The sequence below is a fragment of the Cornus florida genome, unplaced genomic scaffold (assembly GCF_030987335.1).
Source record: "Cornus florida cultivar Cherokee Brave unplaced genomic scaffold, ASM3098733v1 CherokeeBrave_3.0.0_Hap2_Chr11, whole genome shotgun sequence".
NCBI lineage: Eukaryota > Viridiplantae > Streptophyta > Magnoliopsida > Cornales > Cornaceae > Cornus > Cornus florida.
The window spans coordinates 63,484,594-63,503,060 of NW_026775581.1; the positions used below are offsets into that span (position 1 = coordinate 63,484,594).

The 18,467-nt window shown below is 38.2% G+C and overlaps 1 pseudogene; it reads right to left on the reverse strand.

Moving 5' to 3' along the window:
* Positions 1–4,167: 4,167 nt before the first annotated feature.
* LOC132287336 (small nucleolar RNA R71) lies at positions 4,168–4,266 on the reverse strand (annotated as a pseudogene).
* Positions 4,267–18,467: the final 14,201 nt, after the last annotated feature.

Here is an 18,467-nt window from a genome sequence, read left to right on the forward strand (position 1 = left end):
GTATCAGTTTATATATATATATATATATATATATGCACACGCACACTCAGAGAGACAACAATTGTATTGGGAGCCATAATTGACTCTTGCGACAGCATTGGACTATGATGGTCCCACAACTGACTCTTCCAACCAGATTAAACGAATAGGATAAAACTGCAGATCATAGAAGCAACAGTATTTGTCTCCCAATAAAATTGAGTACTACACGGAACTTCAATCGAGTACTACCACGAAAACTCCGAGGTTAATTTGGTTGACACCATCCCTGTTGTGGGAGATAATTCCCACTAATGATAAGTTGACATATCAGCACAAGGAGGGACCACCAAAGGCAATGTTGACTACTCAACCGTCAACATGGCCCAATTAAGCACAGAGATTGGGCCTAATGAGTTGAATACGGTTGGTGGGCTCATTGCAGAAGCCCGAATCTACTAACTTTAAGCCCACATCCGAACACATGGGCTAAGCCCGCCATAATTGCAATTTGATTTGGAGAAGGATTGTTTATTCATGGTAATCACATTATGTAAATCTTTGCTGTAAGGAAACAAATATTATAGAAGGATTCAACCTCTATAGATCATTATAAATAGAGGCTAGTCCTCCCAATAAAGATATACAAGTACGTTTTCCTTAAAAACATTAACTTTTGATTAATTAGCTTATTTTTTAGTGTGGTAAGAAATTCGTTGACTATTCTAAGTTAAAGAATTTTTGCACATACAGTTTTGCGTCGTCTATGAGAAGCCACAAACTTCTCATAAATTTTTTCATTGTCTGATATATGCGATATCATTCCAGTATAACAACTGGAACCGATGCAATCCAACGCTAGTATGCAGAGCTCATGCATAAGATAAGAGAATAATTCATCAAGCAGTTCGAGACGCTAGGAAAAGCTAACAAAGATCGCGCAACACAATTGCAACTTCTTCGGCAGCAGAACAAGGTTGTAGTTCTAAATAAACAAAAGACAAAGTTCAAGGTATTAGAAAACCCCTACCTCAATATATTAGCCAAACAAGTTCTTACCAAACCCTAATCTTCGAAATCCCCCCAAACCTAGCAAGATGGATGTCAAAAGATGGTCCTCTCCAAGCTCTTCCACTTTCCTTCCAATAGTTCCTTCAAATTTTCACTCAAAACCTCCCAAATCAAAGCTTGAAATAATGGAGGACGTGGAGTTGTGTATATGTACATAGATATAGAGAGAGAAATAGATAAATTAGTGTGAGAGAGAGTGTAGACACTAAAATTTTAGTGAGCTTTGGTTTTAACAAATGGACTATGGTGCCCAAGTATAAACTCTAGAGAGGGGTGAATAGAGTCTTTGGCAAACAATAACCAATTTTTAGTTTTACAAATTCTACTAAACCTTTCTAACAATTATACAATAATCAAGATATAAACATAAACAATTAATAACATAAATGTAAAAAAGATAAGGGAAGAGATATTACAAACATTCACACGACGATTTTAGCGAGGTTCGAAAACTCCTACTCCCTGGCTCAAGACCCCTCTTGAGACTTCACAATCCACAATGACTTCTCCTTACGGGTAGAGAGCAAACATTTACATGAAGCAACACTTTATTTCTCCTTGCTAAGAGACAACCTCTCTTAGTCTTCCTTTGGACCAAACCAACCTTTACAAATTGAAGCTAACTTGCTCATTCTTTCTTTGGTAAGAGAACACCTTCTCTGAGGCTTTACAATAGATTTGAATATCAGAATTTCAGTACAAAGATATCTCTCACAGATGATGTATAACTTTCAGCTCACTCTAAAGTATATATATGAATATATTGAAGCTTAATACTCTTCTAATGATATGGGATGTATGAATATAAGAACAAAAGCTCTTTGAATGCTATATGATGTTTCTCTATGGTAGCAACCTTTAATCCCGAAGTCCCCTTACTCTATTTATAGAGTTTCAGCAGCTAATTCAAAATTAGAGCTGTTGTGCATGCGGTTCAAGGCAAAATAGCTGTTCAAATTTTGAATCTCGCTGGTTCAGTCGACCTTATTCATATATCTATGTATGCTAGAATAGATGTTCATATTCTTATCTCTAGATTTTGTGTTGTTGATGCATGTCTATGTGTATTAATGCCATGGATTTAGAGATTATCAAAACATTGTGCTTAAAAGAATGCTATTGTGATTCTCTTGATGGTTCATACCTATTCCTTGATGGATTGTGCCTCTTCCCTAGTTTACTTTCATGCTAGTAGTTTAGATATAGTGTAGTTGTAGTGTAGTGTTAAATGGGAGAAAAATTCATACTTATTATTTGATGTTCCAAGCTTTTGAATACAAGTAGCATATTTCTCTAATCTTGTGTTGTATTTGGATTGTGAGCCTAATGAAATGATTAATGACTTGTTTTGATTTATTGTGTCTTTCACATGTTGTTTAGACAATATATGCTTCTTTGCTTAGATATATTGTGCCTTTCACATGATGTTTAGACAATACATGCTTAACTAGTCATCCTTGCTTGTTGAATCAACCAAATACACATACACCAATATTGCAACACCCTAATTGCCCTCATTAATCACTTATCAATAATACAGAAATGCATTGCTTGGTGGTGATCTCTAAACCCCAAGACTCGTCTCTCTCTTACTTACTCTCCATTACATTCAATTACTTAGTTTAATTTAGTTGCTCTCTAATCTAACAACCAACCAATCAATTGTTTGATCACTCGACCTACTAACCCTAATTGTGATTCCACGACATTGCTCAATCCTCACAATCCCTTGGGGCGATCCCTACTCACTCTTGCTACGTTAGTAGTAGTGTTGGTAGTGGTTTTTATAAATTTAAACTTGACCCAAAAAGCTTTTCTTGAACCGCACATTCACTACATCAATTTTAGCGTGTAGGAACTGCTTTAACTCGTCAGATTTTGGCGCCGTTGCCGAGGATTGATTAATTAGATTAGGCAACGTCGGATTTGTAGAATTGATTAGGATTAGTACTCTTTCGATCGTGTCTTTACTTTGTTTTTATTTTTCTTTTAGTTATTTATTGTGTTTGTTCATATTTGACTAGGTGCATTGAGCAAAAGGCAAGCAAAGGAGCATCCAAGCAAAAGAGCTAAGCATAGAAAGGAAAAATGCTAAAAATTTAAAAAAATTTGCTAAGCTAAGCTTAAAATTTGGAGTTGAAGTGCTTAAGGACCTTTGTGAGACTTTCTTTACTCAATCCCTTAGTTAAATCGTCGGCCCGTGTGGAGGCTTGTAATTCAATTCTTAGATAAATCGTGAGCCCGTGTGGAGGCTATTTTATTGTTCTTTGCATCATCTTTGTTAAAGCATAGGAATATGGGTTAAGTGTTTGTGGAGGGAGTTTCATTGTATTGTTGTGAAGGTGAAGTGTGTGTCATTCTTTGTGTTTGTTGTTGTGCATTGTGCATGCATATACGTCGTTCATTGAGACCAACTCTTATCCCTCTTGATTTGCATCTTGAATCCATCATTAGAAATCCTAGGGGAAGAGGAAGTTCAAATAAAACCAATCTATCAATGGATGACCATAATGATGACCATATTGAGGACCTTGGTCACATAAACCAACAAGGTATCCTTCATCCCAATGTGCACAATGAAAACATGCAAGTACCATTAGGCATGCCAAGGCCATTCATCCAACCACCACAACAACAAGGCCAAGTTCCATATGGAATGCCGAGGCCAATGTATACTCCACAACCTCCTATCATTAATCAAGGAATTCATAACCAAGGTGTTCATGTTGCACCTCAAGTAGCTAATCCACCTCTTGCTTTAAGAAATCACTATGTGCCTAATGAATACAACGCACCCATATGCATTCAATTGCCACCATTTAGAGCACATCAATATGAAATTAAAGCACAAACTATTCAAATGCTTCCTAACTTTCATCGACTTCCTAGTGAAGAACCTTACAAGCATTTGGATGAGTTTCTTGAAGTATGTTCCACCGTAAAATATACGGACATGCCGGAAGAGGTCTTAAGACTCAAACTTTTTCCATTCACCTTAAAGGACAAAGAAAAATATTGGTTTAACAATCTTAGGCCTTTTTCAATCACTTCTTGGGCAGAAATGCAACAAGAGTTTTTAAAGAAGTATTATCTAGTTTCTAAGACCAATGCCATGAGAACCTCAATTTGAGAATTTTCACATGGGGATGGAGAAACATTTCATGAGGCATGGGAATGCTTCAATGAATTGCTTAGGAAGTGTCCACATCATGACATGCCCAAATGGAAATTAGTTCAATATTTCTTTGAGAGCTTATCGGACAACTATAAGGATATGGTTAATGCTTCCATGGGTGGCTCATACATTGATAGGTATGAGGATGACGTGTGGCGTCTTTATGAAAGCATGAGTGAAAATTCTTTGCACAGAACACTATCATCCAAGAATGGTAGAAATTCACAAGGTAGGAAGAGTGTTGGCTTACATCAAGTTGACCATTCAAATGAAATAGCCGCCGAAATGAAGTCTTTAGCTCAAAGGTTTGATCAATTTTTGATTAACCAAAACTCGGCGAACCAAGTATCTTCCTTCCCCAACCATTCTCATCGTGCATCAAATGAAACATGTATGACTTGTTCTAATGTTATTCATTCTACTTCTCATTGTCCTCATGGACAAGTGCAAAATGAACCTAATGAACAAGTCAATGCGGCTTTTATGAACCAAGGGAACAATCCTTATGGTACTCATTATAATCCAAGTTGGAGGAATCATCTGAATTTCTCTTGGAAAAACCAAGGAGAAGGCTTAAACCCTTCCCAAGGCGGTTTCGAAGGGAAATACATTCCACCTCCACTTCAAAACCAAGGATCCCAAGGTTATAGACCTTATCAATCACAAGGGAATCAATTTGCTAATTCTCATTTTCCCAACCAATTTTATTCCCAAGGAAACACTAGAAGTCCCGCCTTTGAAGAAAAAATTTTAAATGCTTTAGGGACTCTTGAGGCTAACACACAATTACTTCATTCTCACTCTCAATCCATTGCTAAGCTAGAAACCCAGGTAAGGCAAATAGCAAGCACTCTTAATGCAAGAAAGAAGGGAAAGATGCCCATTATTGCCCCACTTAAACAACAATGTGTTGTGGAAACCCATTCCTCATCGGAAGGGCATACCATTGAACATGTTAATGCGATGACTATCTTGCGGAGTGGTAGAGTTGTGGATAATCAAGTTGAAATGTCCAATGAAGAGAGTGAACCGGTGCAACCTCAAGTTGCCACCCGTCCCGTTTCACATCCCATTCCTCCTTCATTGCATACACATGATCTTGCAGATGAGAAAGTTTTGAAAAATGTGTTTGAAAAAGAAGTTTTGAAAAATGATGTTGAAAAGGTTTTATTGAAAAATGATTTGAAAACTTCTTGTGCTGGAGAGAGTTCAAAAGAAAATTCTAAAAAAGTGTTTGAACCAAAGGTTCCATTTCCGGATGCCTTAAAAGGATCCATTTCAAAAGGCAAGCAAAAGGCAAAAACCAATGAAATCATGGAAATATTTAGGCAAGTGAAAGTTAACCTTCCACTATTGGATGCAATCAAGAAAATTCTGGCTTATGCCAAATTCTTGAAAGACTTGTGCACCCAAAGCGGAAAAACAAAAGTCAAGCACCAAGAAATGTGGTTTTAACCGAGCAAGTAAGCTCAATTTTGTAACATAACACTCTTCCAAAGTTTAAAGACCCCGGTTTACCCACTACATATATCATGCATCATTGGTGATCATATCATTAATCGGGCACTTCTTGACTTAAGAGCAAGTGTTAACCTTCTTCCATATTCGGTCTATGTTAAATTGGGCTTAGGTGAATTGAAACCGACGTCGGTAATTTTGCAACTTGCCGACCGATCCATTAAGAAACCTAGAGGCGTCATTGAGGATGTTTTGATTAAGATTGATAAATTCTTCTTCTCGGTTGATTTTGTTATCATTGACACGGAACCCGTTTCCAATCTTAAGAGCCAAATTCCAGTTATCCTTGGTCGTCCTTTCTTGGCAACCGCTAATGCCAACATTAATTGAAGGACGGGGGTGATGAAGATTTCATTTGGCCACATGAAAGTAAAGTTGAATATCTTTAATCCCACACCCAATTCACTTAACAAGTATGAAGGAGAGGTCAATGCTGTAGAAAAATGTAATGATCTTCAATGCCAAGGAAATGAGCTTTTGGGTAAAACCAAAACTTCCAAAGGATCATCTTCAACCTTGTATTCTCAAAGTGTTGTTTCAAATTATTGCTTTGAAAGGGCATGGAAGCCCAAAGGTTTTAATTGCATAGACAAAGGATCAAAAGCTTCTTTTGAGCTTGATCCAACAAGTTATTCAAAGGACCATTTGTTGGGTAGAGTTCAAGGCATTTATCACCCCAACAAGGAGGGGATGCATCACAAGATCTTTGATCCGGGCTAAAAGAGCCCAACGTCTTGTTAGAGACGTTAAAGACTAGCAAAGGCATTCGTAAGGTGTCAAAACCCTATTCCTCCCCCATTTCTATCTTTCATTTTGTTTCTTGCGAAGTCTAGATACTTGTTTTAGGTGCACATGCATTGAAAGGAACTTTGGTGAGGATTGCATAAGCTTTTATGTTATAATGGAGCATTTGGCAAAGTTCGATCGATCTCACATTAGAGTTCGATCGATCGAACTGTGGATTACACTCAACACTTAGAAAAAATTTTGACCTGCATCCAAAATCAGCTCTCGGTCCCATCGTTTGAACTCATTCTTAGATCAATCAGATATCTTCGATCGATCCAACTTCCAGGTTCGATCAATCTCAAGATTCAACACTTAGAAAAATTTTGAGCCTGTATAAACCAGCATATTTCAGCTCTCTGTCCCATCGTTCGAATTCGATTCAAGATCGATCTGAAAATTTTCGATCGATCCAACATTAAGGTTGGATTGATCTCAAGTTCTAGCACTTAGCCAATTTTTGAACCAAGAACCAGTGTATTCTTGCCTTTGTCTGATCGATCAAAGGCTTGTTTCGATCGATCACATTTCTTTCATTTCACAATTTTGACTTTAATTTGACTTTTTAACTTTTCAAAAATCCAAAAATATTTTCATTTTTATTTTATTCTATTTTCACTCTCATTTTATTTTGTTTTAATTTTCAACAAGTTTTCAAAATTTCAAAAATATTTTAATTTAGTTAGTTTTTAATTAATTAAATTTAAAATTTAAAAAAAAAAATTCAAATCAAATCAAAACTATTTTATTTTACTTTATTTTCCAATTTTTAATTTTATTTTTGCAAATTTAAAAAAACCAAAAATCCAAAAATACTTTGAAAGGAGTTCATCAAAGTTTGATCGATCACAACTCATCTTCGATCGATCGAACTAGTCAGGAAATGTTTTTAAAAAAAGATCTAAGGGTCTTAAGATCGATCATTTGGATCAATCTCACTCACCAAACCCTAGCCTCTTGACCCTCTTCACTGTGAATCATCTCTCCAAGCTCCGGCAACTCCTCCAGCGAGATCCAAGCATCTCGAATCTCAGTTCATCTCCATCCTCAGTTCATTCTCCATTCTCATCTCAGATCATCTCAGTTCATTCTCCATTCTCTCGCTCTCTTGAGGTAAGATCCGAGACATCCTTCCCTAGATTTGAACTCTCATGCATCAATACTTGTTTCAAATGTCGTAATCATGTTGCTCTCATGTTGAATCTTCCATTCTCAAAGCTTTAGCATCCATGTCTATATATATATGTGTGTGTGTATATGTGTGCATATATTTTGAAGATTTTGTTAGATTTGGGTGTTTAGGCCACATTTGGAATGCATTTAGCTTGATTTGTGTTGTTGAAGGGCCCACGAACTCATTCGTGTGGGCCCCATGCTTCAAAAATCACAGATCTGTGACTGTTAGGTTTCATCGTCGCACTGTTCGATCGATCGAACAAATTTATGATCAATCGAATATTTGCGATCGATCCAACTAATTTTCGATCGATCCAAATTTTGTGATTGATCCAACTCAATCTTCAATCGATCCAACTTTTGTGATCGATCTCATTTCTTTTTCTGATCGATCGAATTTCACAGATTTCATGTACACACTTCATTCATTTTATCTTATGTTCATGCTATCTTATATATGCCCAATGCCTGTGATATTCCACATTGGATGCATTTCATACTTACATTGTTTAGCATGTTTCATATTCTGCCACTTGCATAGAATCATGCGATATTTTGTTTTGTCTATCTTATTTGACATACATATTTCTATATTGTGCTTTATATTCTATATATGATGGCACTAACTCTTGAATTTCTATTTGCAGACTATGGCTCGCTTCAAGACTGTAGCGTGTAGATATCATTACGGCACCAGATGCAGACTTGACGACGGGGCCGGTCCATCTCATGTCCGAGATCCTAGTCCCGGGCACACACAGAGGAGAGTCCGATAGCGGACTGGGAGACTGCGCAACCCTCTCATACAGAGGAGCCATTACACCCTACTCCACCCCAGTCGCCAACTCGTCCAGCATTCACTCCATCACCATCTCCACCGCATAGAGGCGCTAAGCAGCCAGCTCAACCGGCTCCACCTGTTCAACCAGCTCATCTACAGCGTGATAGGCCCGTGCCTTGATATGCACACATGACTATCGCGCACGAGTCAGCATTCGACACCGCATTCTTCTCCAGATCGGCGCTGAATCGATCTGCCTATCAGGACATCATTCAGCGGGGCCTCTAAGCTATTCTTGCCCCAGTCACAGAGCCGATCTATCCGCGACTGGTACGGTTGTTCTACCAGAACCTCCGACCGTCGCCGCGCACTACAGCCGAGCTCATCACCTCTATTGATGGCCATGAGATCACCATTACAGTGGATACTTTGGCCCATTCGACTCGCTGTCCACATCGGTGCCCGCCAGAGCTTCAGGAGACATATCCCAAGCTCCACAAGCCTTCTTACGCCGATATAGCGATTTTTCTCACAGGTCACCATGCCGGTGGCGAGACCTTTGCCACCCGGACATTCTTGCCAGATGACCTGTGGTTTACAGATTTGGTGTTCTACCGAAACATATACATGGCAGAACACAAGATTCAGAGGCGGGGCGACTATCTAGCAGCCCTGTACGCCTTCTATACCGGCCACTGGGTGTCTATTCCTGCGCTTACTTGGAACATGATGAGGAAGCTCTACGATGAGTACGTCAGCAAGGAGGCGCCCGGAAGGGCCAAGTCTCTTCCATTCAGCCACCTCATCACCCAGATTCTCATTGACCAGCGCTATCCCATCCACCCGCAGGAGGACCCCAAGAGAGGTTCCTATCACTTCCGCAAGAGGGACTGGGACAAGAGCTACAGAGCTATTATCACTCACCTGCAGATCCATGCGATACTGGCGGCTACAAAGCTGGAGTTAGAGGAGGAGGCGGCAGCACAAGCAGCCCCGGCACTAGCAGAGCCAACAGCAGCAGCTCTCGCAGTGGACGATACACCAATTGATCCAGCTGCCGAGCATGATGACATTGATATAGACATTGACTTGGAGCACTCAGCGGATGACTCAGCTCAGCATTCTCCAGCCGGATCACCTATCCACGAGTAGGAGCAGACCCAGGAGCTGTCTTCTGACTCATCCATACCAGACTTGACCCCTGGCTTCGGAGTGCGTCTGCAGACGCTCGAGGATGCTGTTGTTGCCACCAGAGCTGACTTCACGGCCCACAGAGCGGAGTTTGCTACCTTCCGCACGGATGTCACAACTATGTTCAGAGATCTATCCTGAGACATCCGTGGCTCCAGACCTGCCCGTCCTACCTCATCTTCCTGAGCTCCCAGTCTTTTCTATCTTTTGATCCCTTTCTCCTTTTGATACTTTATTATTATCACTATATTATTTTACAGCCGGTCTGTCGGCTTTGATATTTTTGTACCTGTACTTTACCCGTTTTATATATATCTATTTTTGCTATGGATGTCATATTATTGTATTCTTATATCTGTATATTTGATTCCATCAGGTGCATCACAGTGACTTCAGTGAGAGAGTGCTACCTAAATTTCAGGACCACCCTTATACTTCTCTCATTTCGTTATCTGTTTATTCCATTTACACTTACATGTCCACTGTGCACTGATTATCCCATTTTATTATCTGATAAGTTTATCCAAGTGCCAATTTTCAGGACCACAGTTCATCCCAAGTTTGGGGGGGCAATGCCACCCACTTCGGATACTTCAGTCCCGATCATTCTTACTTAGTTGCACTGGTATACTCTTTCCTTTATTCTCTTGCACATTAAGGACATTGTGCCATTTAAGTTTGGGGGGAATGATGCTCTACAGTGATAGTTTTAAATTCAAATTTTTAGCATGACTCGTGTATTTGAGGGATATTTCTATGATTGGTCCATACCTAGCTATAATTTTGATCTTTTGAGAACTATATTGCTTAAAATTTAAAAATTGCTTGACTTGAGAGTCTAATACTCCTTGTATGCCTTATGAATGCCATTTAGGAGTAAATTTTTTGAATGATTGATATCTTGTTTGCACTTGTGGTCCACATCATCCTAATTTTGTGATTGTTTTGCGATTCATTCTAGGATTCTATACTAGCACAGGCGCACACTAGCATTCATTTGTGGGGTATATGCTTTGTTGATTATTGAATTGGTTATATCCCAATTGGGCTAGTAGTGCATTGAAAGCTTTCATTCTTGATAAAGGTGGATAACAACCCCTTTTCACTAAGTAGCCGGGATTCTAGCCTCATCAAGCACTGAACTTCTCACGCCAAAAGGTGGAGGGCCCAAACTCTAGGTTAATAATTGAACTTGCTTACAAAAAAAAAAAAAAAAAAAAAGCAATAAAAAGTGAGGACTTCTCCCAAAAGGTGAGAAGTGGGAAATGATTAGATGGTTGTTGTCTTGATTTGTAACCTAGTTGATTTGAGCTTGTAAGTCCGTAGGGGTGTCTTAACACCTAGTACCCTAAAACCAGACAGTCATTGACCTAACACTCGATCTCATAAACCACTAGAAAGCTTAATAGATCAATACATTGCACTATGCTTCCATCTTTGATCTTAAAAAAAAATAAATAAATAAATAAAAAATTGAGTGAAAAGAATAAGCGCACCTAGATGAATAAAGCTTTAATAAAAGGTCCACTTTTTATCTTGATAATTGGTACTAGATTTGTGTGCTAGTTTGAGGGTAAGGATGTGATTAATTCTTTAGTTGGCTAAGATAGCAACACATTGATGCCAGTGCACTCAAAAGAATTCTAGAGTTATTTTGATTTGCATGATCATTTTCTTGATGTGTGGAGGACGATACTTGCTTGCTTGATGTTAAAATTTTGGGAGATTGCTTAAAAATGTTTGAAACATTGCATACTTAAGGTAGTTTTCTCCCAATGCTTGTTTGCAATATTGGTGCCTCCTTTGAAAGAATGAGCTTAATGTTTGTGGGTACCATTTCTGGAAACCCTCACGAGACTTCACTCGTCCACTAGGGGTAACCTAGGGGTTTAAAAGGCTTGTTGCATATGCTAAATGTAATCGTGTTCCCTACGAAAGTGGCGTTATCCAATTATTGTTTTCTAGTTTATACTTGTATAGTTGTTCATCTCATTCCCTTACTTTCTAGTTCATTGCTAAGGACTAGCAATATTTAAGTTTGGGGGTGTGATGAGCACTGAAAAGTGCGTATTTAAATCCCTTAAGCTTAGGCATTCTAGTACCTTTATCTATCTTATTTTGCCATTTTAGATTCATTTCGTATTATTTCCATTTTCAGGCACTTATCCCGAAAATAAGCTAACTCAGCCAAATAAGAGCTTAATTGAAGCAATTCTGAGATTAAACAAAGAAAGGAGCAAAGTGGAGAAAGAAAGAAGCAAAATGAAGCAAAACAGCAAGTTCGATCGATCCAAGTCCAAGGTTCGATCGATCGAACATTGATCGATCTCAGCACTTCAAGATAAATCCAAGCCTTGACCCAAAAGCACTTAAGTCCAAAAGTTCGATCGATCGAACACCTTTGTCCTTATCCAAATGATTGATCTTATCCATAGCTGTCCACCCACTAACCACCTTTGTCCTTTTCCCAAAAATATCTCCCAAAATATCTCGGATTTGTCTTTTCCCAAAAAGCTCAGCCAGTTGGATCAATCCAGCCTCAGTTTGATCGATATCAACCAGTTCGATCGATCCAAGTCCAAGGTTTGATCGATCAAACTTCCTCCAAGTGCAAAAAGTTAAAATTCCAGCTCATTGAAAGTTTTCATTTATCCAATCATTGGAGAATATTGTGTGCACAACCCTAGCTCATTTGGGGAGTGATTTTAACCTACCTATATAAGGATAATGATTGCTTTTTAGAAAAGAAACAAAAAAAGAAAAGAAAAAAGGGAGAGACATAGGAGATAGAGAAAGAGACTTGAATATTTTTAGACACCATCTCTAAGGAAGCTTGGAGGAGGAGGCTAGAGATACCATTGGAGATCTTCATCAATAAGGAGCAAACCTCTTCCATGGAGTTAGCCCTTGAGGGTTGGAGCATCCTCACCATGAGTGGCTAGACATCCTCTTGGGGCTAGAGTTAGCCCCAAACATGCTTTATATATCTTAATCTTGTGTATTATTGAGGGATTAGTGTTGTAATTAATGTTTTGACACTTTGATATATATAGATCTTGTTTAATCAATGATTTATGTGGTTTAATGCTTCCAATTGGTCATTTCATTATATTCATATGTCTATGTATGCTAGAATAGATGTTCATGTTCTTGTCTCTAGATTTTGTGTTGTTGATGCATGTATATGTGTATTGATGCCATGGATTTAGAGATTATCAAAACATAGTGCTTAAAGGAATGCTATTGTGATTCTCTTGATGGTTCATACTTATTCCTTGATAGATTGTGCCTCTTCCCTAGTTTACTTTCATGCTAGTAGTTTAGATGTAGTGTAGTGTTAAATGGGTGGACAATTCATGCTTGTTATTTGATGTTCCAAGCTTTTGAATACAAGTAGCATATTTCTCTAATCTTGTGTTGTATTTGGATTGTGAGCCAAATGAAAGGATTAATGACTTGTTTTGATTTATTGTGCCTTTCACATGTTGTTTAGACAATATATGCTTCATTGCTTAGATATATTGTGCCTTTCACATAATGTTTAGACAATACATGCTTAACTAGTCATCCTTGCTTTTTGAATCAACCAAATACACACACACCAATATTGCAACACCTTAATTGCCCTCATTAATCACTTGTCAATAATATAGAAATGCATTACTTGGTGGTGATCTCTAAACCCCAAGACTCTTCTCTCTCTTACTTACTCTCCATTGCATTCAATTACTTAGTTTAATTTAGTTGCTCTCTAATCTAATCAACCAACCAATCAATTGTTTGATCAGTCGACCTACTAACCCTAATTGTGATTCCACGACATTGCTCAATCTCCACAATCCCTTGGGACGATCCCTACTCACTCTTGCTACGTTAGTAGTAGTGTTGGTAGTGGTTTTTATAAATTTAAACTTGACCCAAAAGGTTTTTCTTGAACCGCACATTCACTACATCAATTTTGGCGTGTAGGAACGGCTTTAACTCGTCAATGTGATTTTGAGAAATGGAATACTTGGAATTGATCTTTCGTGCTTCATTGAGGTCATCCTTTGAATGTGAATAATCTATAACACTCAATGTAAACATTAGTCCTTAAACACCATTAATGGTTTGTTATCATCAAAACCTCTAGATTGTCCATGGATGGAATTCTTAAGCTCAACAATCACTAAATATGGGCCTAATGTTTAATTAAGTTATTTAATTAGCCCAAGTTTAGTCCACTTAAATTATTTAATTAGCCCAGCCCAGATGGTTAAATAAAAAAGAATAATTATTCCTAATAAAATATATTTGGAATAATTATTTTTAAGGATAATTATCATAATACAACCGGCCCGGCCTAGTTATTATTTTATCCTTATCAGGAGATGACAAGTGTCATCATCCTATTAAGCCTATAAATAGAGGCCTAAAGGAAGAAAGAAGGTACACAAATTCAGAGTCCAGAAATCCAGAGACTCAAAAATCCAGAAGGTCCAGAAATTGAGAGAATTAGAAATCCAAAGGGCCAGAAATCCCGAGAGCAAACCTAAAGGCGAAGAACACCAAGCACATCCAAAGTCGTGCCGTTCTTCACCAAATTCAACAAATTCTCTCATCTCTGAAGACAAAGAACAACAAACACATCCAAAGACATGATGTTCTTCCTCAAATTCAACAAAGGACACAAATTTAGAATTCAGAAGTCCAGAAATTCAGACACAAATTCAAAATTCAGAAGTCCAGAAATTCTGACAAAAATTCAAAATTTAGAAATCTAGAATTCCAGAGAGAAATACAGAAACTCTCATCCCCAACATCCAAATCCAAAAACGAAGAACAACAAGCACATTAAATTGTGCCGTTCTTCATCAAATTCTACGGTGATTAACAACAAGTATAGCCAAAGACGTGTCATTCTTCATCCAAATTCCACGGTGATCAACAACAAGCATAACCAAAGACATGTCGTTCTTCATCCAAATTCTACGGTGATTTAAGATCAAGCTCGTGCAGGCCTTGGATCCAATCAACCGAAAAGGAGATCGAATCTTTATAAATTAATAAAATATTTTATTTGTTCCCAGTTTTGTTTCTTATTTGCAGACTACAAAATTTATGTGTACAAATTTCTAGCACGCTCGGTGGGACATCCTCTGCCTCTCATCTCTTTCTCCTATATCAAATTCTCAACAAATTCATCGTCAGATTCTATAACTTCCAATAAGATTCAGACGACGAACAAGAATACCACCAAAGACATTACAGTTATGACGGACAACATCAATACCATCACAAAAGGTGGCAAGAAGGTTACAACTTCGTCAAGTGGTACAAACACCTTTGCAAGTTTAATGATGTGGAGCATGGCCAAATCATCCGTTCTTGCCAAAAGATAGCACGATGCGATGAGAGTCAATTCTGCGAAATCTGTCAAAGTTATAACTCAAACTCATACTGCCTTCACCTTGCTGGGGGCAAGGAGGAAGGTTTCTACAACCTCAAAAGTTGCTCCAGTCACAAGTTCAAGTTCAAGTTCAAGGCTGGTCTACCCAAGGCCAAAGATTTTTTTTGACTCCATCACTATGCCAGTTATGATGATGAGTACTACCTCGTACAAAGAGCAATTGACGACTATGGCCTGTCCAATTGAAAGATTACAACACTCTCTCAAGGAGCAAGATCTGAAAATTGCCTCGCTGACATAAAAGTTAAAATTGTGCGACGACAATGCTGAGTCAAGCAAAGGCCGAATTTCTCATTCTAATTCCATGCCAGAGAACACTCCAATTGATGATCAAAATGACGTGTCCGCCAATCCAACAATTGATGCTGCCTCCATCACCTCACTTTCTGTCTAACAACTTCAAGACATGATAGTGAATTGCATAAGAGAACAGTACAATGGCGTTCCTCAAAGTGATCGCATGTACTCAAAGCCTTACACAGAAAGAATTGACATCTTAAAAATGCCGGTTGGGTATCAACCTCCAAAGCTTCAACAATTTGACAAAAAAGGCAATCCCAAGCAACATGTCGCACACTTTGTAGAAACTTACGGTAATGCTAGTACAAACGAAGATCTCCTTGTCAAGTAATTCGTTCGTTCCTTCAAAGGGAATACATTTGATTGGTACACAGACCTCAAAGCTAGAGGTATTGACAGTTGGGAGCAGATGGAACGAGAATTTCTCAACCGTTTCTACAACACTCATCGTACTATAAGTATACTGGAGCTTACAAACACAAAACAGATGAAGGGTGAACCCGTGGTTAACTACATCAACCGTTGGCGAGCTCTAAGTCTTGACAGTAAGGATCATTTGCCTGAAATTTCTACAATTGAAGCATGTATGCAAGGCATGCGCTGGGAGCTTCTTTACATCCTACAAGGGATAAAGCCTCGCACATTTGAAGAGCTTGTTACTCAAGCCCGTAACATGGAGCTTAGCATGGAAAATCATGGTGTTAAATAAGATGTTCCTGATATATCCGACAACCTTCAAAAAGATGAGAGAAGTGAATCCGAAGAAGAAGACAATATACTTCTAACTCAGATGACAAAATAGCTTCATCTTTCATTGTAAGCATTATCGTGAAAGACTTGCATCAAAAAACGCACCATGCTACAACAATGACTTTAACCGAATGTGCAAAATCACAGGGGGCATTCAGTCAAGGAAACCAAGAAGAAAATCCTCAACGTGACGACGAGTTAATCCATGCCCACCACTATAAACTTAGACTGTCGTCTGATTCTTGCAAAGTTGAAGAAAATTATTAAATTTGAAGTGCTCCCATATACAAGTCTAAACTATCAATGACACTCCTTGACACGAGTTTAAACTGTCTATCTGAAGAAAAAAAAAAAAATGACACTACTTGACACGAGTTTAAACTGTATACTTGAAAAAAAAAAAAATCAAGAACTCCTTGATACGAGTTTAAACTGTTTCTCGGGGAAAAAATGACACTCCTTGACACTAGTTTAAACTGTCTACCTGAAAAAAAAATCAAGAACTCCTTGATACGAGTTTAAGCTGTCTCCAAAAAAAAAAAAAAAATGACACTCATTGATACGAGTTTAAATTGTCTACTTGAAAAAAAATCAAGAACTCTTTGATACAAGTATAAACTGTCTGGAAAGAGAAAAAAATTGAACTATGTGATGACTTGATCCCTGTTCAGGGTACGTAAGCATCTTAGAGACCTGTTCCAAGTTCAGTCTACCATAAAAAAATAAATAAATAAATAAAATAACTACTCAAAGTTGCAAAATGGCAAAGTCACTCATCATGCGATATCAAAAAGTGCTCGTCACACCTGTCAACTTGGCACGCCACCAAAGTATAGCTACAAGGAAGAAATTTTGCCAGCCGCCAAAGTGTAGCTGAAAAGAAGAATTTTGGTATGTCGTCATAGTTGTAGCTACAAAAGAAATTTTGATCCGGCAAAGTGTAGCTGCGAAGAAATTGTGAAGACCCTGGATTTTTCAACCCAGTGTGTCCTGTGATGACCCAAAACGGATCCAAAATGCGGAAGAAAAAGATAGAACAACAGTCCCTAGAGATACAACACTCCTCTAAGACACCAATGTGATCCTCAACGAGGTCACGAAACACAAAGGAAGCAAATGCGGAAGTGATGTTTCAAAAACGGACAAGAATGAACCTAGGGGTAAAATGGTCATTTCACACTAAAATGGGTGCCACCGTGCATACCATTGGAAATACAACGAAAAATTAATGAATTTAGACTCAAGAATCACTTGATTCGGAGTCCGGACGACAAAGATATCAAGTTCTGAAGTCGAAGGAAGGGATACCCTATCCCAGTTCGAGCCAAAAACAGACACTATCTTACTAAAAGTTAAATATCTTGAGTTATAAGAAGAATATAAAGCTCTAATTGGTACCATTGGAAAGCTTATTTCAACGCGGTCAATTTAGACTCAAGAACGGACCAATTCAAAGTTAAAATAAAGAAGATATGATAGTTTGAAATTGGAGGTGCAGTGCTGAACCAAGACACACACACACATGAACAGTACCTCGAGCGCTCAAGCAAGGGCTTCAAGCGCTCGAATGGCACATGCCCAAGGGGTAAAACTTTCTGTCCCATCTTCGAGCGCTCGAGCGACATCTTTGAGCGCTCGTTCTGCTAAAAGCTTAGCAGAAATCTGAGTTTGAAATGTGATTTTGAAGACTTTCTGGACCTTTTTGAAAAAAAACACAAAGAAAAAACTACCCTCAAAATCATGTTTTCTAGCCAACCATAAAAAAAAAAAAAAAAAAAAAAAAAAAAAAAAAAAAAAACCTTTATTTTTCATGTGAAAACCCCAAAATGCCCTCATGCTCAGTTTAGACTCAAAACGGCAAAAATATAAGTTTGCACCAAACATACATTTGACCCCAAATGCACTTCTAGGCTGAAATGAATATGCACGCAAATGTAATAAGTGATTTTAAGCGCGCGGGAATGGTCCGCGGCTCCCGAAAACGATCGATGCAAAATCTGACCCCCCGACGGCCAAAAGGCGAAAATGAATTTGAAACGAAAATTTTGAAAACCAAAATTAACAAATGATTGGAAATTATCGTTTGACCCTTGGCCATACTTCATACATGATTAATGAGATCCTACGGAAGAATCAAAATGGAATTCCCACACCCGATGCAAACATAGTGAGACAATAACTTAACATTTCTCAATATATTCGTAATATTTCATGGAGTCAAAAAGTACAAAGGATACAAAATACAAGTCATTGGCCTCCGGCCTCATCTCATACATGTCAAATACATTGAA